The sequence below is a fragment of the Babylonia areolata genome, chromosome 5, assembly GCF_041734735.1.
Source record: "Babylonia areolata isolate BAREFJ2019XMU chromosome 5, ASM4173473v1, whole genome shotgun sequence".
Classification (NCBI taxonomy): Eukaryota; Metazoa; Mollusca; class Gastropoda; order Neogastropoda; family Buccinidae; genus Babylonia; species Babylonia areolata.
The window spans coordinates 54,965,155-54,984,401 of record NC_134880.1 but is presented as its reverse complement, the minus strand read 5'-3'; positions in this window follow the sequence as shown (position 1 = coordinate 54,984,401).

Here is a 19,247-nt window from a genome sequence, read left to right as displayed (position 1 = left end):
TTTTCGATTTATGTTCGTATCTTGTTTTATGTTATCCCCACCAATATTCCTTGTGACCCTGGTACACTTAGTAATAAAGACATATCTATTCTATTCTATCCAATTCTACTTCATTTATTTCATTGTTGTATTCTTTTCTTCTCCCTCAAGGCCTTGCTAAGCGCATTGAGTTATATCGCTTGTCATTTATCTGCTCAGCTGATGTGGTGTAGCGTATGTGTAACTGTCCAAATGCAGTTGAACCTCCTTGAGAAACTGAACCGAGCTTAACTGACAATCAGAGGGTTTGACTTTGAAACCTCACCCGAATACTAAACATCCTCTCAAGAATTAAAACCCTGGGTAGTTTTATAATGGTACATTATGCATGCAATGAACTCAGGGTGGATTTCGTAAATTTCAAAGGAGTCGCGTTGTCTTTGATGAAAGGGTTGCTCAAAATATCACGAGAAGCAACACTGTCGTTGTCTGTACCTCTATGGCTTGGTTCATGCCAGAACCTATTATGAAAGAAACGTAAGTTATAGCGCATGTCACACGCAAGTCTCAAACCAGAGCGGGATCTCCATAGCATCTACGTTATTTTCCGGTCCTAACTGATTTTTCAAGAAATTTAGAAAAAAACAAAACAAAAAAACCCCCACAAAATCACACAAAAAAAACAAACAAACAAAAAAAAACAATAAAAAAACAACAACCAACCAACAAACAAAAAAACAACAAAAAACAAAACTACATACAAACAACAAAGAAAAAACAAACAAACAAAACAACAACAGCATACATCCGCTGTACTCTTTTCCAACCCCCCCCCCCCTCCAGTTTCGTGCCCGTGGGGAGTCAGTGTGCAGGAAGCTCTGTGTCAAGTCTGTTCAAAGGGGGACTGCCGTTGAAGGGACGTAATGACAGGTCTGCACTTAAAGGGAGGCTACTCACATTGTCTCGTTCCCCACCTCTAACTCCCCCAACCCTCCACCCCCCACGGCTGAGCAATTACTGTCTGTCGGAGCCGAGAGAATCGTGCAAAGGGCAGACGGTGATGGTGTTCGCTTCATTGAGAGAATGAGGAGTGTTAAAGGAAAGGTTGGGCGTGGGTGGATTGGGGTGTGGGTGTGTGGTGGAGACCACATCACGATTATTCTGCTACATTATGATGACTTAGCAAATCTGTGTTCGTCAGTTAAGGCTTTGTTCTTTCGCACGCTTAACTGCCCATTGTGATTAATATATATATATATATATATATATATATATATATATATATATATTAGATAAAGTTAGATCAGGATTTTTTTCGGCTGAATGTTTGTGCCAAAGAAATTATTCTCGGTAGAGTTATAGGGTTTGTGGTGAAGAGACTTGAAGACGTCCTTCTGCATTTGGGAGAGGTGACGGAGGTAATAGGGAGCGGGGGGTGGGGGGGTTAGCGTGTGTTCAATTATATTTCATGTCTGTCCACATTAAGTGATATTAGACATGGATAAAAAAAAAAAAAAGGGTGAGGGGTGGGGGGGGGGGGGGGAGAAAAGGGAGGAGGGGGAAGGGAAAGGGAGAAAAACAATACTATTCACAACATTAACTTTACAACAATCTGACTAAGAGAATAACTTTCCAACTCTAAAGTACATAGGCGTAAAATAAGATGAAAGAAGATGATAAAAAAGAAAATCAAAGGTTATAACAACAACCTAGTCAGACTATTTTACAATCATTTGTGAAAAAAAAGAAAAAAAAAAAAGAAGGAAAGTCCAAGACTTCTTGACCGCCCCTTCACCATACACACACCTTTAAAAAGAAGAGAGAAAAAAGTTATAACAACAATTCAGTTGGACTATTTAACACTGATTTGAAAAAAGTCGAACAATACAAGTGAAGAGTCCAAGATTTCTTGCATTGGTAAAGATGTTTGTACAGGTGTATGACATTTTAGAATATCGCAAGTAAATATATGATCACCTGTTATAGAATTTCCACATAATAATATATGTAGTGTGAGTGTGTGTGTGTGTGTGTGTGTGTGTGTGTGTGTGTGTGTGTTGGGGGTGTCTCTCGCTCACTCCGGCGCGCTGTCGTTACAATAACTGTCGTCAGTAATGGCCATGGCAGGCAGCGATCTTGGGCCTGTGGAATCACCAGAATTTAGGAATCCTGTCAAAATGCCCCAGACTCTGATTCAGACTCTTGAATTATCTCAGGAACCCAGTTCGGTCCTTAACCGCTTGGACCAGTCCAAAACAAACAAACAAACAAAAAATCGTCGTTAATATGTTTAGGGTTTGTGGAGTATATCGATCAAACGACACCTCTGTGAATAATGATATCAACTGCGCTGCTCAGCGTACCTGACCTCAGAGCCATTCTGTCTTCTATCGGTCACCGGGAAAGCGTGCTTACACATTGCATTCGTCTTTCACGGGAAAAAAATGGATTCCTGTCTCGAAGGGTTTTGGAGAAGAATGTGAGTGGGGCGGGGGGAGGGGGGGGGTTGGCAGACAGACAGAGAGAGAGAGAGAGAGAGAGAGAGAGAGAGAGAGAGAACTGGCCAAGGATTGAACTAGTAAGAAAACAGTGGAGGGGGTGGGGGGACGGCGGGGGAGGGGGAGGGAGGTGAACAGTTGTGAAACTTTTTTTTTTTTATGACGTTGTCGCATTGAACCTCCGACAGTAATTTAGTTATGGTTTCAAACATATCCTTGATTCTAGAATAAATAGATAAATTGATACCTAGATATATAGATAGACAAATGATTAAATAAATAAATAAAAATAATAAGTGGGTGGATAGATAGACAGACAGACAGACATATAGATAGATAGATAGATAGATAGATAGATAGACGAAGAGCGGATGTTTACAAGATTACCAAGCACTATGTTTTGCTCCACGTCCAGCGAAAGTGGGTATTGATATCGACAGGTAATATGTAGCTCCAGTCAAGATTGATAACATAATCATATATGTCAGTGGGGTCATGGGGCAGAAACAGGAAGGTTGGAATCTGTCATGTTTTGTGTGCTGAAGTTGGAACATTGACTGGTTCCCCGAGTGCATTCGTGAAAGTGCACATGGTCTCTGTACAAAAAGAGGCATATACAGACACGGGAAGGAAAAGAAACATTTTTGTATTTGTATTTTTGTATTTGTATTTCTTTTTATCACAACAGATTTCTCTGTGTGAAATTCGGGCTGCTCTCTCCAGGGAGAGCGCGTCGCTACACTACAGCGCCACCCATTTTTTGGTATTTTTTTCCTGCGTGCAGTTTTGTTTTTTTTCCTATCGAAGTGGATTTTTCTACAGAATTTTGCCAGGAACAACCCTTTTGTTGCCGTCGGTTCTTTTACGTGCGATAAGTGCATGCTGCATACACGACCTCGGTTTATCGTATCATCCGAATGACTAGCGTCCAGACTACCACTCAAGGTCTAGTGGAGGGGGAGAAAATATCGGCGGCTGAACCGTGTTTCCAACCAGCGCGCTCAGATTCTCTCGCTTCCTAGGCGGACCCGTTACCTCTAGGCCATCACTCCACATGTGCACGTTAAGTGATATTAAAAGATGTGATTTACTGTCACGGCAAATGTGTCAATTTTATCAAAAGAAGCTTTGTTGAAATATACGAAGTGTGAATCTTAAAGAAAAAGAAAAGGATAAGACCTACACAGTCAACCATATGTCGCGAACGTTATACCTCATATATTTCATGTTCAGTTTGGCTGGTTGTGCCAAACAAAATGTGTTGACGGTTTTCATGACAAATGTAATGTGAATTTGATTCTTACTCTGATGCTCACAGCATTGATTCTTCTTACACACATTGGTTTTCACTTGATACATTTACCTGCTATTACACAGTTCTCATTCACCGTCAAACTGCCCACTGCGGACGTAATAAAAGAGCAACAGTCAAAGTACGAGTCAAAAGTATACATCTCTAGAAGCCGACGGATAACTCTGTCCACATCTGACTTTCACTTTGTGTGGCTTTTTGTGTAGCTCTCTCTGTTCCTGTTCATCTTTTTATCCATTCGTTTGTTTATTCATTTTGCTCTGGTGTCTGTGTGTGTACAATTGTGTTTGTTAGTTTGTCCAGATTTCTCACAAAGGAAAAAAAAAATCATTCGTCCATTTATAACTTCTCATCTCTCCGCAGCCCCCCCCCCCCTCTCTCTCTCTCTCTCTCTCTGTCCTTATACCTGCCTCTATCTGTCTCATCCTGTGCTTGTCTGTCAATCTGACCGTCCGTTTGTCAGTCTGCCAGAAGGTGTCACTGTCTACAAAAAAAAAAGAAAAAAAAAAAAAGATATGTCAAAACTTTTGCCAGGGATAACTTCCTATTCTGTGCGTGCGATCAGTGCATGCTGCACACACACAGGCCCTTGGTTAAATATCTCACCCTGACAAGTACTGAAGGACTGGTAAATTGGGGGGAGGGGGGGGGGAGGGTTTTTGTAGAGTTTCCGGTCTTTGCGTGAATCAAACCATATAACCTGGCTTCCCAGTCGTAGCCACTCTCTCACTACCTCGCTGTTTCATTACTGCTCAGCTCCCTTTCCTCCCCCCCCCCCCCCCCCCCACTCCCCCGTCTCTCCCTCCCACCAACCCCACACGCTTACAGTTGCCAATCTGTTCCATCACGTGACGGCTGGAGACATCACAGACCAGACTCCTACTGTTTGTTCTGTAGACAAGTCTGGAAGTTACCAGCTGTTAGCAGGACCTGGCAGAAAAGAGAAACACTGTGTCACTGGTGATTGTGACGGTGTGTGTCTGCGGACTGCCAGTGAAATCCTGACCACAATATTAAATAGCGCGTCTGTTTTTTGTTTCGTCCTCTGTTTGCTCGTATCCTTTGCCTCTATCCCATTGTACTTTCCCCCTCCCTCCCTCTCTCCCTCTCTCTGTTAGCGACCATCACCTGTCTGTCCATTTGTTGGCTTGACTATTAATTTTTGTCCATCTCTACATATTTGTCAAAGAGGAGTGCTAAAGGTAGAAAGGATACAAAATGAATTCATGAGACTTCTTACTGAACTACAATGGACACCAGCACTGGGACCACAAGATTCCGGAACAGCAGCAGCAGCAACAGCAACAACTACAACAGCAACAACAACAACAGTAGCAGCAACAGCAACAGCAACAACAACAGCAGCAGCAGCAACAAAAACAACAATCTCATGGCCCACTGAGTGAATCAGAACCAGTGAACCCCTGCTACTAGTACGCAGTCTGCCGCTCTGTCGACCAATCCCGTCATCGCTCCATTCCATCACCTCTCAGCGCACGTGCTCAGAACCCAATCTGCGTCATCAGATGTCGACTGTTAAAACATCACAGACCTAACTCCATCCGTCTGTCTAGCGGGACAGTGTTGAAGTAGCCCTCCCACCCACCACCTACCCCCGCTACCCCTCTCCTCCCACCATGGTCAGGACATTGGCACAGCACAAACACTGAATCACTGGAGAGTGTGACCGTGTGATGGTGGCCGTCATTATTGAATTCTATGGTCTCTCTCTCTCTGTCTTTTGCTCTCCGTCTGCCACTATTTGTTTGCTTGTCACCCCCGCCCCCTCCCCCTCCCACAAAACCCCTTTGTCCCCCACACCCCCACCCCTCCCCTCCTACTCCCCTCGAATGGCCTAGAGGTAACACGTCTACCTAGGAAGCGAGAGAATCTGACCGCACTGGTTGGAATCCCGGGACAGACGCCAGTATTTTTTCCGCCTTCACTAGACCTTGAGTGGTGGTCTGGACGCTAGTTATTCGGATGAGACGGTAAGCCGAGGTACCGTGTGCAGCATGCATTTAGCGCACGTAAAAGAACCCACGGCAACAAAAGGGTTTTCCCTAGCAAAATTCTGTAGAAAAATCCATAACGGTAGGAAAACAAATAAAAATTGCTAGCAGAAAAACAAATTACAAAAACATGGGTGGCGCTGTCAGTGTAGCGACGTGCTTTCCCTGGGGAGAGCAGCCCGAATTTCACACAGAGAAATCTGGTGTGACAAAGAGAGTAATACAATACAATACAATACAATACAATACTCTCTCTCTCTCTCTCTCTCTCTCTCTCTCTCTCTCTCTCTCTCTCTCTCCCTCTCTCTCTCTCTCTCTCATACTCTGTCAGTCGCTTGTTGTATTTATCATTATGTCTACTTTCGCCTGGCTGACTGTTTTCCCCTCTCATTTTTTATTTCTATTTTTATTTTATTTTATTTTTAGTTTTTGTTGTTGAGAAATCAGTGGATGCGTAAAATTTCTGTAAATGAGCAGGATAGTCTCAGCATCCTTGGAAGGCTCTTTCCCGCTTTTTTTTTTCTCCTCTTTGTTCTCTCTCTCTCTCTCTCTCTCTCTCTCTCTCTCTCTCTCTCTCTCTCTCTCTCTCTCTCTCTCTCTCTTCTTTTTTTTTTTTTTTGTTGTTGTTTGTTTCTTTTCCTTCCTTCCATCATCATTTTTCTCCTTTCTGTTGTCTTTTCTTTCTCTTTCTTTTTTTTCTTCCTTCTCTCATCTCTTTATTCTGTCTTTTTTTCCCCCCTCTCTCTTTCTTCCCCCTGTAATCTGTCTTCTTACCATTGTCATGCTCAAACATTGCCAAGGCCATGCAACATATACAATCACATACAGGGTAGTTTTATGCACAACGTCTGAAAGAGGTGAGGTAGGCACGATCTCATTCTCTCTCTCTTTCTCTCTCTCTCTGGAGGTATTAGTTTTACGTATTATTATTTTATCTTATCATTTTTATCTTATTTTATTCAGTCATTTCATATATGAGTTGGGGTGTCTTTGGACGGAATGTCTTGATTACGATCCATACATAGACGTTTCCATTCTCATTTCCATAGATTTTTAAGTTGCTTGTAAATGATAAGGCTAGTCATTTCTTTCAACCTTACTTTTTTTCTTTTCTTTTTTTTTGCCATTCGGTTTTTTCTTTTTCTTTTTCTTTCTCCTTTTTTCTCTCTTTTATTTTCTGTCACCCAGCCTGTTTCGTTTCGTTTTTCAGCATTAAAGAAAAACAAAAATCTTTCCTTCTTTCTTCTTTTGTTTTGTTTTGTTTGTTTCTGATTTCCTCTTCCTTTAGTCTACTTTTCTTTTTTCTTTCTTTTCTTTTGATTTTGTTTCATTTGCTATCTTGTCATTCTCCTCTCATTGATTTGTGTTCCCATTTCACAGCCTGGGTTTCACTTCACGTCCTCTGTAGCTGCCTTTCTATCTGTCTCGTGCTGTCTGTCTGTGCACTTGCCAGTCTGTCTACCACTCCTGTATCTCTACTATTAGGCTTTCTATTTGTATTTGTGTTTCTTTTTATCACAACAGATTTCTCTGTGTGAAATTCGGGCTGCTCTCCCCAGGGAGAGCGCGTCGCTACACTACAGCGCCACCCATTTTTTTTTGCATTTTTTCCTGCGTGCAGTTTTATTTGTTTTTCCTATCGCAGTGGATTTTTCTAACGAATTTTGCCAGGAACAACCCTTTTGTTGCTGTGGGTTCTTTTACGTGCGCTAAGTGCATGCTGCACACGGGACCTCGGTTTGTCGTCTCATCCGAATGACTAGCGTCCAGACCACTACTCAAGGTCTAGTGGAGGGGGAGAAAATATCGGCGGCTGAGCCGTGATTCGAACCAGCGCGCTCAGATTCTCTCGCTTCCTAGGCGGACGCGTTACCTCTAGGCCAGCACTCCACATATGTATGTCTCTCCAACAGAAGTTTGGCTGTATTATGGTATTGTATGTTATGGTATGGCATGGATGTTTTTTTGTTTTTTTTTCTTTTCTTTCCTTTCTATTTGGAAAATAAAACCAGTATGCTTAATGCCTCTGTTGTTTAGTGTAGTCTTGTGCAATACCTATCTAACGTCCATGAAAATACAGAAAATTGTTCTTGCAATGCCATGTCTTGTTTCGTCTTTTCTACCTGTTTTTCTGCGTCTGCCCCTCTTGTCCTGTCCCTCCTTTACTGTCCTGTCCTGTCCTGTCCTGTCCTGTTCTGTTCTGTCCTTCTAAACGGTACAAAGTGAAGTGGTATGACTGTTCTTTCCTTCTGAAAGGTACAAAGTGAAGTGATATGAGTGTTCTTTCCTTCTAAAAGGTACAAAGTGAAGTGATATGACTGTTCTTTCCTTCTAAAAGGTACAAAGTGAAGTGATATGAGTCATTCGGATGAGACGCGACAAATCGAGGTCGCGTTTGTTGCTAGCATGCATTTAGCGCACTAAAACAATGCTACGACAACAAAAGGATTGTCCCAAAATTATGCAGAATAATTCACTTAGATAAAAAAAACAACAACAACAACAACCCAAAACCCTCACATTTGCAGAGAGAAAAAAAAAAGAAGAAAAAGAAAAATAAGTGTCGCTGCGTGACGCGTTCCGATTGACGGAGAGCAGCCCGAATTTCACTGAGTCAGAGAAATTTCTTGTGACAACGAGTAATACGATACAATACAATTAGTTCTGGAATCACAAAGACCACTGGCACTGAGACAATACGATATGGAACTTGACTTTATTCTCTATGGACACGGTACAATGTGCGATAGAATATCATTTTCAAACACATGTCGTCAAAGCGGCCACGTACAATACCCTTTCTTTTCGTCGTGAAAAGAAAAAAACGTGTGTGTGTGTGTGTGTGTGTGTGTGTGTGTGTGTGTGTGTGTGTGTGTGTGTGTGTGTGTGTGTGTGTGTGTGTACACACACACACACACACACACATAAAAAAACACACATGTTTCATTCCTTAATTTGTTTAGCATCTGTTAAGCAGACAGACTAATAACAAATATGCTACGTTTATATCTTTTACTTTGATTAGTTTCCGTGCAGCTGACACTAACTGTACCTTAAGGAGAGTTCTGTTTCTCCCGTTTTGGACTTTTCACTGTCTTCACGATTGCTTCAGACAAGAGAAAAACGACAAAAAAGGCTGGCTGTAATCTACTTTCACTTGCATGTTGTAGGTGTGTGGGTGTTTTTTTTTTTTTTTTTTTTTTTTTTTTTTTGTTCAGACTTGAAGAGAGGTCACGCAAGCAGGACATGATATCCGAGGAATTTGTCCTCTGTTTAAACCATGCAGGTATCAGAATGAATGGGTCCATTCTGAATTTCTGGAGATTTAATTACACGCAGGAAAGACGTAGAGGGGGGAGAGAGAGAGAGAGAGGGGGGGGGGAGCGCGAGGGGGAGAGGGAGGGAGATAGAAAGAGAGAGGCAGAATAGAGACAGAGACAGATTGATTGACGAAGATACAGAGACGCTGAAGTGTTGGGAGCGAGGGGGAGAGAGAGAGAGAGAGAGAGAGAGAGAGAGAGAGAGAGAGAGAGAGAGAGAGAGATTGACCGACAGGCAGACAGGCAGACAGACAACAGCCAAACAGAGACAGAGACACAGAGCTGTTGGAACAGAATGGAGAGGGCTGAAGAAGAGAACAGGTAAATCGTGAGAGGTAACGGGTCATTTATATATATATATATATTTTTTTTTTTTATCGTGGCGTCCTAACTGCGCAATTGTTCTCTGCCTCTCTCTGTCTCTCTCTGTAGATATGTGTACACACACACACACACACACACACACACACACACACACACACATCTATCTATTTATCGCTGTGCATGTGTGTGTGTGTGTGTGTGTGTGTGTGTGTGTGTGTGTGTGTGTGAGACTGGGTGCGAGTATATGCGATGGTGAGCGTATTCCTCACTGCGCATAAACTGCACACCTCCGCAAAAAAACAAAAACCAAAAAAAAACAACAGCGGCAGCTGTTTGATCGAGCAGGTATAATTGTCTTTCTGAAGAAAGGAAAGTCCTTCTCCCCACGAAGAGTGTCGTCGGCTCTTTCTTTCTTTTGGTTTTTTTTCCAGCATTTTTGTTTATTCCTTTAAACAGTCTGGTGTGACACATGCAGACAAAGACAGGGGAATATGATATATGAAATAGTACGTTGAAAGCCCTTGGAACATCGTGAATCGTGTTTCTGTGAAGTCACGGTTCTGGAATCAGGTTTCATGAACAAATGATAACAGTTTTTGTTCTTCTTCTTCTTGGCTTTTTTTTTTTTTTTTTTTTTTTTTTTTTTTTAAAGGCGTGTTTCCCGAAGAGTGTGTATGTGCGTCTTTGTCAGGTAAATCAGTTCCATTGTTCCTGTCTCTGTCTCTCAGTGTCTTTGCGTCTCTGTCTCTCTCACTCTGTATATGCCTGTCTCGGTCTCTCGTCGTCGTCGTCGTTGTCTCTCTCTTTCTCTCAGTATCAATGTGTCTCTGTCTCTCTCTGTCTGTATATGCGTATCTCATCCTCTCTCTCTCTCTCTCTCTCTCTCTCTCTCTCTCTCTCTCTCTCTCTCTCTCTCTCTCTCTCTCTCTTTGTGATCCTGTCTGATCCCACAATGACTGATCTCGATATCTCGATTTTTGTTTTCGTTCTTCTTTTCTTTTGTGAGCTGCTATGTTTGTTAGGGTTCAGTTGGGCAATGGAGGAAGAAAGAAAGTGCGGGAGGAGGAAGGGATGGGGGTTTAAGATGGAGCGACTATTTGTATTTGTTTGTTTTTTTTTTACATCATAACAGATTTCTCTGTGTGAAATTCGGGCTGTTCTCTCCCCCCCCCCCCCCCCCCTTTTTTTTTTTTTCATTTTTTCCTGCGTGCAGTTCTTTGTATTTGTTTTTCCTATCGAAGGGGATATTTCTACATAATTTTGCCAGGAACAACCCTTTTGTTGCCGCGGGTTCTTTCACGTGCGTCAAGTGCATGCTGCACACGGGACTTCGGTTTATTGTCTCATCCGATTGACTAGCGTCCAGGCCACCACTCAAGGTCTAGTGGAGGGGGAGAAAATATCGGTGGCTGAGCCGTGATTCGAACCAGCGCGTTCACATTCTCTCGCTTCATAGGCGGACGCGTTACCTCTAGACCATCACTCCACAAGAGACTAGGGGTGCTGTAATCAAAGGTTTCTACACATGGACATTTACTTGCATACTGAACGAAAACCAGTAAGACAAACAAAACCCAAATTCATACTTGCCAGATTCTTTAAATCTTAGCAGTGAATGGGTGAGCGAACAGTTTAATTATCAGTTGTGTGTCTGGGGAGGGGTGTGTGTGTGTGTGTGTGTGGCGGGGTGAGGGCTAGGGGGTGGGGGTGGGGGGGGGGTAAATAAGATAAGCGTCGTGCGTGTAACATCAATGGAACAACACGAAATACATGGCGGAAATGTAACGTCCTCGCTTGATAGATAAAACTGATAATCCTTTTTGCTGATGATGAGGCATATCATTGTGTAGTCCCTGAGTATAAAAAAGAACGTAATTGCCTATCCTTATTGTTAATGATCAAACGAAGAAAGTCATGTCTTTCTTGTTACTGTGTTTGGCAAAATCACGCCCTTCCTTTTGCTGTTGATGAAATATCCCATGTCACAAACGCCATCGGCAGACGCTGTTCCTGAACCGTCAGCATTTTGCAAATTAGTTTATACGGGTGCAATAGCCGAATGGTTAAAGCGTTGGACTTGCTATCTGAGGGTCCCAGCATGCACACCCCCGAAAACGGAGTATGGCTGCCTACATGGCGGGGGTAAATTAAAAAACAACAACAAACGGTCATACACGTAACATGTTACATGTCTGTCTGAGTGTGTATGTGTGTGCGTCTGAAATCTGATTGAATGACACGGGAAACGAATGATGAGCGCCCAGTGGCAGCCGTCAGTCGGCTCTACCCAGGTAGGCAGCCTGTGGTGCAAATGTCCCCGTGTATGTAAAGCGCTTAGAGCTTGGTCTCTGACCGAGGATATGCGCTATAGAAGTATCCACATCAATCAATCAATACACTGCCAACAACCTCCCTTTTCTGCCAAGCATCACGTTATTTCGACCTAGAAATCACGGGATCGAACGTCATCAGAGGTAGAGCATTGTGGAATTTTCCAGTTCCGGTGTAGGAACTTAATAAAACTTTGAGGGGAAAAAAACCCAAAACATCTGGTGTTTTTGCCGCGAATTTTAAAAAAAAAGAAAAGAAGAAGAAAAATAACCCACAAAAACAAACTAACAACTAACTGTGGGGATATTTCCCCATAAAAAAAAAAAGATAAGCAAAACACTCTCCTCGGGAAATTAACAATCACCTCAAACGGCATTATATAGATAAAAGACTGTGCTTTCTTCTTGGTGATGAATAGATATGAACATGCGATCTGTAGTTATTATCATTGTTATCATCATTATCATCATTCTTATTGTTATCAATGTTAATATTGTCATTATTATTATTAGTAGTAGTAGTAGTAGTAGTAGTAGTAGTAGTAGTAGTAGTAGTAGTAGTAGTAGTAGTAGTGGTAGTTGTTGTTGTTGTTGTTGTTGTAGTTGTAGTAGTAGTAGTAGTAGTAGTAGTAGTAGTAGTAGTAGTAGTAGTAGTAGTAGTAGTAGTAGTATTTCTAAAACTAATACCTATATAGTGCCTATCCTCGGTCAGAGACGAACTACTAAGCGCTTTACAAAACACACACAGAGTCTTTTGCACAACAGGCTGCCTGACTGGTTGAAGTCGACTGACAGCTGCCTCTAGGCGCTCATCATTCGTTTCCGGTATCGTTCAGCCAGGATTCAGGCTTCACGTGAACGCATATAAAGTTGACTGGGTTTTTCTTCAGAATGTAGCCAGGGACAAGACGTTTTGTTGCCGTGTGTACTTTAATCAAAATAACCACCACGAGGTCACCCACTCCATCTATGCGTTCTCTCCTACGTGCGTAGGTGCTGGTCGGGAAACAAGGAAGAGTAGAGAGCATTGTGTTCAGACTTGTAATTCTATTTAAGTAATTATTGACCAGGGAGAGGGGGCGGGGGGGAGGGGGGGGGGGGGGGTGGTCACTCTACTTGTGAAACAACAACACTCCCACAATCTGTTTTTTCCCTGCTGGTGTACTTTCTTTTACGGGGGGCACCGGCAGGGTTTGCAAAAATCCGTTCTTTTCAGTTTGCGTGATGACCGGGATACGATGAGAATATGAACCATTAAAATTTTGTGTGCAGAATTGTAATTATATTCAAGTAATTGACCAGGGAGAGTGTGGGTGTTGTTATTCTACTTGGAAAACAACAACACTCTCACATTTGTTTTTCCTTGCTTAACTTTATTTTTATTTTTTTATTTATTTTTTTTTTACGATGACACCTGCGGGCTACAATTGATGGCAGCAGAAATGCGTTCATTTCACTATTGAGAGTATAAACCATTTTGTACAGCATTTGTGAATATTGATAGTTTTATCTTATCTATCTTGCTTACACCAACAAGCTCCAGTGGACAAAATGGCGTGAGACTGATTCATGTCATAGAAGAAAAAAAAAAGCAGGAAAAAAGGCAGCCAATACGTATTGCTACCCATGATTATCTTAACAGATACCATGCCGGAATTGTTATTGACAGAATGCTTACTTGCGTATCATAGCGCGGAACATGTTCTTGCTCTTACGTCTACTAAAGAAAACTTTCATGTACGTAGTTCTATTCATACAAAAAAAACCAAAAAAAAAAACCGCACAACTAGTTTCGTTTCTATTGCCTTTGACAGAAAATATGTCAGTGTCAATCTGTTCCTGCCCATTATTCTCCCGGCTGCCGAAAATTGCTTTTGCTCATATTCAGAACTCAAATAAGTCTGACATTGTCCATATTACAATATCGCATTTGACAAATATCATGAACATCATTCCTGTGCCTTTTGCACTTTTTAACCATTCTTGATCTAAAGTAGAATGGGCAAAGACTGACTTAGCAGGGGTGATTACTCTTGATTTGGACGTTTGATCGGTATCAATGTACCAATAAATAAAAGAAGTAAACACAAATAAGTGATAAAAAATATGGGTGGTTTTTTTTTAATGTGACGCTGATGGAATATTTTACGGTGCCATAAATGATACATACAGCTCGTTATTGGCGTTCTGGTGAACTTAAGACGTGTTGGCTAAACGAAATATATTCTGTCTGACAATCCACTCACACAATAGGAACTGAAAGATAGAATGATTGATAACTAGTTCATAGTTTGTTGCCAATAATTATATCACCATTTAGCATCAATAAGTAGTTTACCCCCCCTCCCCTTCCCGGATGAATTTTCTGTTAATTGTAATCTATTGCATATTCACAAAGACTTTTTTTTCAAAAACTTCCGCTCATTCATCTCTCTCTGTGTCTGTCTGTCAGTCTTTCTCTCTCTCTCTCTCTCTCTCTCTCTCTCTCTCTCTCTCTCTCTCTCTCTCTCTCCCCTCCTCCCCCCTCTCACTCTCTTTCTTTTTTCGGTGAACCGTTGTTGCACAGATTAGAGATGCGGGGATCAATAACTGACCCTAACACCTGAAAGCCCCCAAGGTCTATTTCCAGAGCAGCAGAACACAGCAGCACTCACTCCTGATTAAAGAGAGGTCAGGAGATGGTTGTGTGCGTGTTGTCTCTGTCCCCTACCCTGTACATTAGACAGAGCCTAACGAAGGCCTTTTACCAGCCTGGCCCCAGACCTGATGGGGTTTGCTTGGTTGGTCCCAAACATCGGGCCGTCGTCCTGGATGCAATTCCCGTCCCAGATACATCCCCTGTTGTCTGTTCTGGAACATCGTGTCTGTCTGCCAGATTGGCTCGGTTAACTGGTTTGCTGACCATCTGTGTCAGCCTCTGTCTCCCTAGCTCTGTCTCTCTCTGTCTCTCTGTCTCTGCCCGTCTGGCTGTCTGTCTCTCTCTCTGTCTAGTACTAGTTTGTTTAAATTTGATTTTGTTTTTTTAAAAGGAATTTGTTCACTTACCCCTTCATGAGGGGCCATGGCCTGGTGAATAAACCATTAGCATTCACATTCTCTCTGCCATTCTCTCTCTCTCTGTGTCTCCATCTCTGTCTGTCTGTCAGTCTGTCTGCCTCTGTCTCTGTCTCTCTGTCTATCTGTCTTTCTATTTCTCTGTCTCTTTCTCTATCTTTTTCAGAGAACCTTTGTTGCAGAGAACAGAAATGCGGGGAATCAATAACTGACCCTAACACCTGAAAGCCCCCAAGGTCTATTTCCAGAGCAGCAGAACACAGCAGCACTCACTCCTGATTAAAGAGAGGTCAGGAGATGGTTGTGTGCGTGTTGTCTCTGTCCCCTACCCTGTACATTAGACAGAGCCTAACGAAGGCCTTTTACCAGCCTGGCCCCAGACCTGATGGGGTTTGCTTGGTTGGTCCCAAACATCGGGCCGTCGTCCCGGATGCAATTTCCTCTTACCAGATACATCCCCTGTTGTCTGTTCTGGAAGGGACACTGTATCTGTCTGCCAGATTGGCTCGGTTACTGGTTTGCTGACTGTCTGTGTCAGTGTCTGTCTCTGTCTCTGTCTCTGTCTGTCTGTCTCTCTGTCTAGTACGTTTTTGTTGAAATTCAATTTGTCTTTTGTATTGTTTTTTCCCCCCTATTTTGTAATGGTATTTGTTCACTAACCCCTCCATGAGGGGCCTTGGCCTGAAGAATTAACCATTTGCATTCTCTCTGTCTCTGTGTCCTCTCCCCCTCTCTCTCCCTCTCCGTGTCTCATGTGTGTGTGTGTGTGTGTGTGTGTGTGTGTGTGTGTGTGTGTCTGTCTGTCGACCTGTGTCAGTGTCTCTGATAAACAATGTTTGGCAAATACAGGAAGAGATGCATGCTTGCCTCAACAGAACATGGCAACCACTCCATAGAAAGCAGAAAGACATTTTCCGGTGATATATATGTCTGTCATCGCTGTTAAATCGGAGAGTATCTTTCAACTGAAAACATTCCTGATGAATCTTCATGTCGTTGAATTGTTTGAATGATAAATCATCTGTCATTTTACAAAAGGCTCATTAATACTTCATTTGACTGATTAACCTCAGTTTCTTAAAGGTTTTGACAATACAAAGTGCATGTGGACTATTTTCATGTTTCCACACTTTAAAGAACTCTTAGCTGACTCGGGATCGAAAAACAAACAAACAAAAAACAACAACAAATAAACAAACAAACAAACAAACACGCAAAAAACACAACTCTCCCTTCAACCTAGCAGGAGGTCAGGATTGATGATATAAGACTCTGAGATTGAAAGTTTAATACTGTCAATGGTACGATTCTGTCTTTGTGAAATGAATAAATAAATGAGTAAATAAAATATTAAAAAACGAAACAAAGAAAGAAACAAACAAATAAAGATGTTTCAATATCAGGCCAGGAAACTCGGACGCCATCTGGCCTCCGCTCCCCAATCCAAGTAATGCCTCTTCCATTCTGCTGGTGCCTGACACTGTCTGTGCAGACTCTTGTATCTCTACCGCCCCCTCCACGCCCCCCCCCCCCCCCCCCCCACACACACACACCACCACCACCACCACCCGCTCCTCCACTGATTTCCCCGACAACTGCTGCGCCTCCCACCCACAATAACCTTGATGATAGAAGCGTGATGGAGTGGCTCGTCGATATTGCCTACACAAGGAGAATTTGATTGATTTTGTTTGTTGTTTTTTTCTGTTTCGCATTCATAAAGTGGCTTTTGACAGATCCCTACCTCCTCCGTCCTCCCCCCCCTCCCCGCCACCCCCTCTTCCCGTTGTTTTCCATCACAAGTAATTTTGAGAGTTTTTCTTTTGAAGTGTGTATAACGGATTGGTCCTTTTGTTATTGAATATACCAACCATTTCTTAAAAAAAAAAGGAAAATATATTACGTGCTGGAAGACCTTTTCAGCACTTTGTACATACATACCAGGTATATTTCATTTGCTCTTTTGTCCTTTGCTTCGCTGATGTGAAGCTGATGTTATAAGAATAGTATAATGAAAGGTCTGTTTGTTTGCTGTTTTTGTTGTTGTTGTTTGTTTGTTTGTTTGTTTTATATTAAAAGTTATGTTGTTTCACAAGACCGACACACGTTTTATATTTCATTGTTAGCGTGAATACCCGGCAAGGAGGAGTGGAGGAATAAGACATATACTGTTAACATATGTTGATGGAGAGAAGAAAAAAGGAACAGCCTAATTTCCCATATTATTATAACGTATCACTACCACCAACAACAGCAAAATAAAACAAAGCTGTTGACGGTACTACGGGTTAAGCAGACGAACAGAAGGACAGGTACAATGACACGGGAATCAACAGATCTGGGATACTCGTAGTTGCTACGAGACCGCTGCAGAGAACGTTCCCACGTACTTTGTTCCTATGTTACTGAAACAGTCAGAGGCAGGTAGAGAGAGAGAGAGAGAGAGAGAGAGAGAGAGAGAGAGAGAGAGAGAGACAGAGACAGAGACAGAGAGACATAGACAGAGAGAGAGAGGGGGGGGGGTGAGAGAGACAGACAGACAGACAGACAGACAGACAGACAGACACACACACACACACACACACACACACACACACACACACACACACACAGATAAAACACTGGAAATGTTTTAATCAATAGGCCATTGGCCCATGTTAACAGGGGTGGTTACAAGTCAATGCAAAGGTACACAGAGAGAGACAGACAGACAGACAGACAGACAGACAGACAGAAAGGTATAGAGGGGGCTGGGAGGGAGTGGTCGGAGAGGGGGGACGGCGGGGTGTTTCTGGCATGCTTTTTACTGGTTCCTGGTGATACATCAGCGAAGAGACGATGCCAAACGTGGTGAGAGAGAGATAGAGAGAGGGAGGGGGGGAGGCAGGGACGCAATTCAATAGCTCCTGACAATATATTGTGAGTGAAGCTGATTCATAATCGAGGAGTCAAAAGGAGAGAGGGAAATAGAGTAAGAGAGATAGAAAGAGAGCGAGAGAGAGAAACACACACACACACACACACACACATACACACACACACACACACACACACACATACACACACACACACACACACACACACACACACACACACATATATATATATATATATATATATATATATATATATATATATATATATATATCACACGCACACACACACACATATGTATGTATGTATGCATATATATATATATATATATATATATATATATATATATATATATATATATATATATATATATATACATATATATATTTGTGTGTGTGTGTGTGTGTGCATACATACATCTCTCTCTCTCTCTCTCTCTCTCTCTCTCTGACTGACTAACTGACTGCCTGAAAGCCAGAGACACGCAGGTCTGTATGTGAACAACAGAGGGGGGGTACCCCTGGCCTCTTCCAGCCAGGTAATAAGTCGGTAAAGGGATCACCCTTCTCCTAAGTGGCATGATGGCATGCTCTTTCCCCGTGCCGTAAGAGGTTCGTACTAGCAGAGTTCTCGAGATCCATGTAACTGGTCCAGTACAGCACTTTAACCAATGGGATTTGCTGATGCAGCACGGCGGGAAAGGGAGGACAAGGATGTGTTTTTTTTTGTTGTTTTTTTTCTGAGGTGCAAGTACATGAGTACGTGCCTCTAGGGTACATGATGTAAGTGTCCCTATGTACTGCTTGTATCATGCTAAAATCATCACCACCCCTTCAAAACCGGCACAACATAAACAATAACTCCTACTGTTCGTATTTCGTATTTCTCTCTCTCTCTCTCTCTCTCTCTCTCTCTCTCTCTCTCTCTCTCTCTCTCTCTCTCTCTCTCTCTCTCTCTCTCTTTGTCACAACAGATTTCTGTGTGTGAAATTCGGGCTGCTCTCCCAAGGGAGATTGCGTCGCTACACTGAGAGCGCCACCCTTTTTTTTGTCTGCCTGAAATTTTGTTTGTTTTCCTATCAAAATGGGTTTTTCTACAGAATTTTGCCAGGAACAACCATTTTGTTGCAGTGGGTTCTTTTTACGTGCGCTAAATGCATGCTGCACACGGGACCTCAGTTTATTGTCTCATCCGAATGACTAGCGTCCAGACCACCACTCAAGGTCTAGTGGAGGGGGGGAAAATATCAGCGGCTGAGCCGTGATTCGAACCAGCGCGCTTTCTCTCGCTTCCTTGGCGGTCGCGTTAAGTCCAGGCCATCCACTCCATGTGTTGTTGCTGCTGCTGCTACTTCTGCTACTGCGTCTACTGGTTTTGTAATTGCTGCTGCTAATGCTGTTGCTGCTGTTGCTGATTCTGCTACTGATGCTGTTGCTGCTGATAACAATACAACAACAACAACAACTACTACTACAACTCCTGCTGGTGGTGGTAGTGACATTGCTGTTTCTGCTTCTGCTGCTGCTGGCGATGACGATACTACT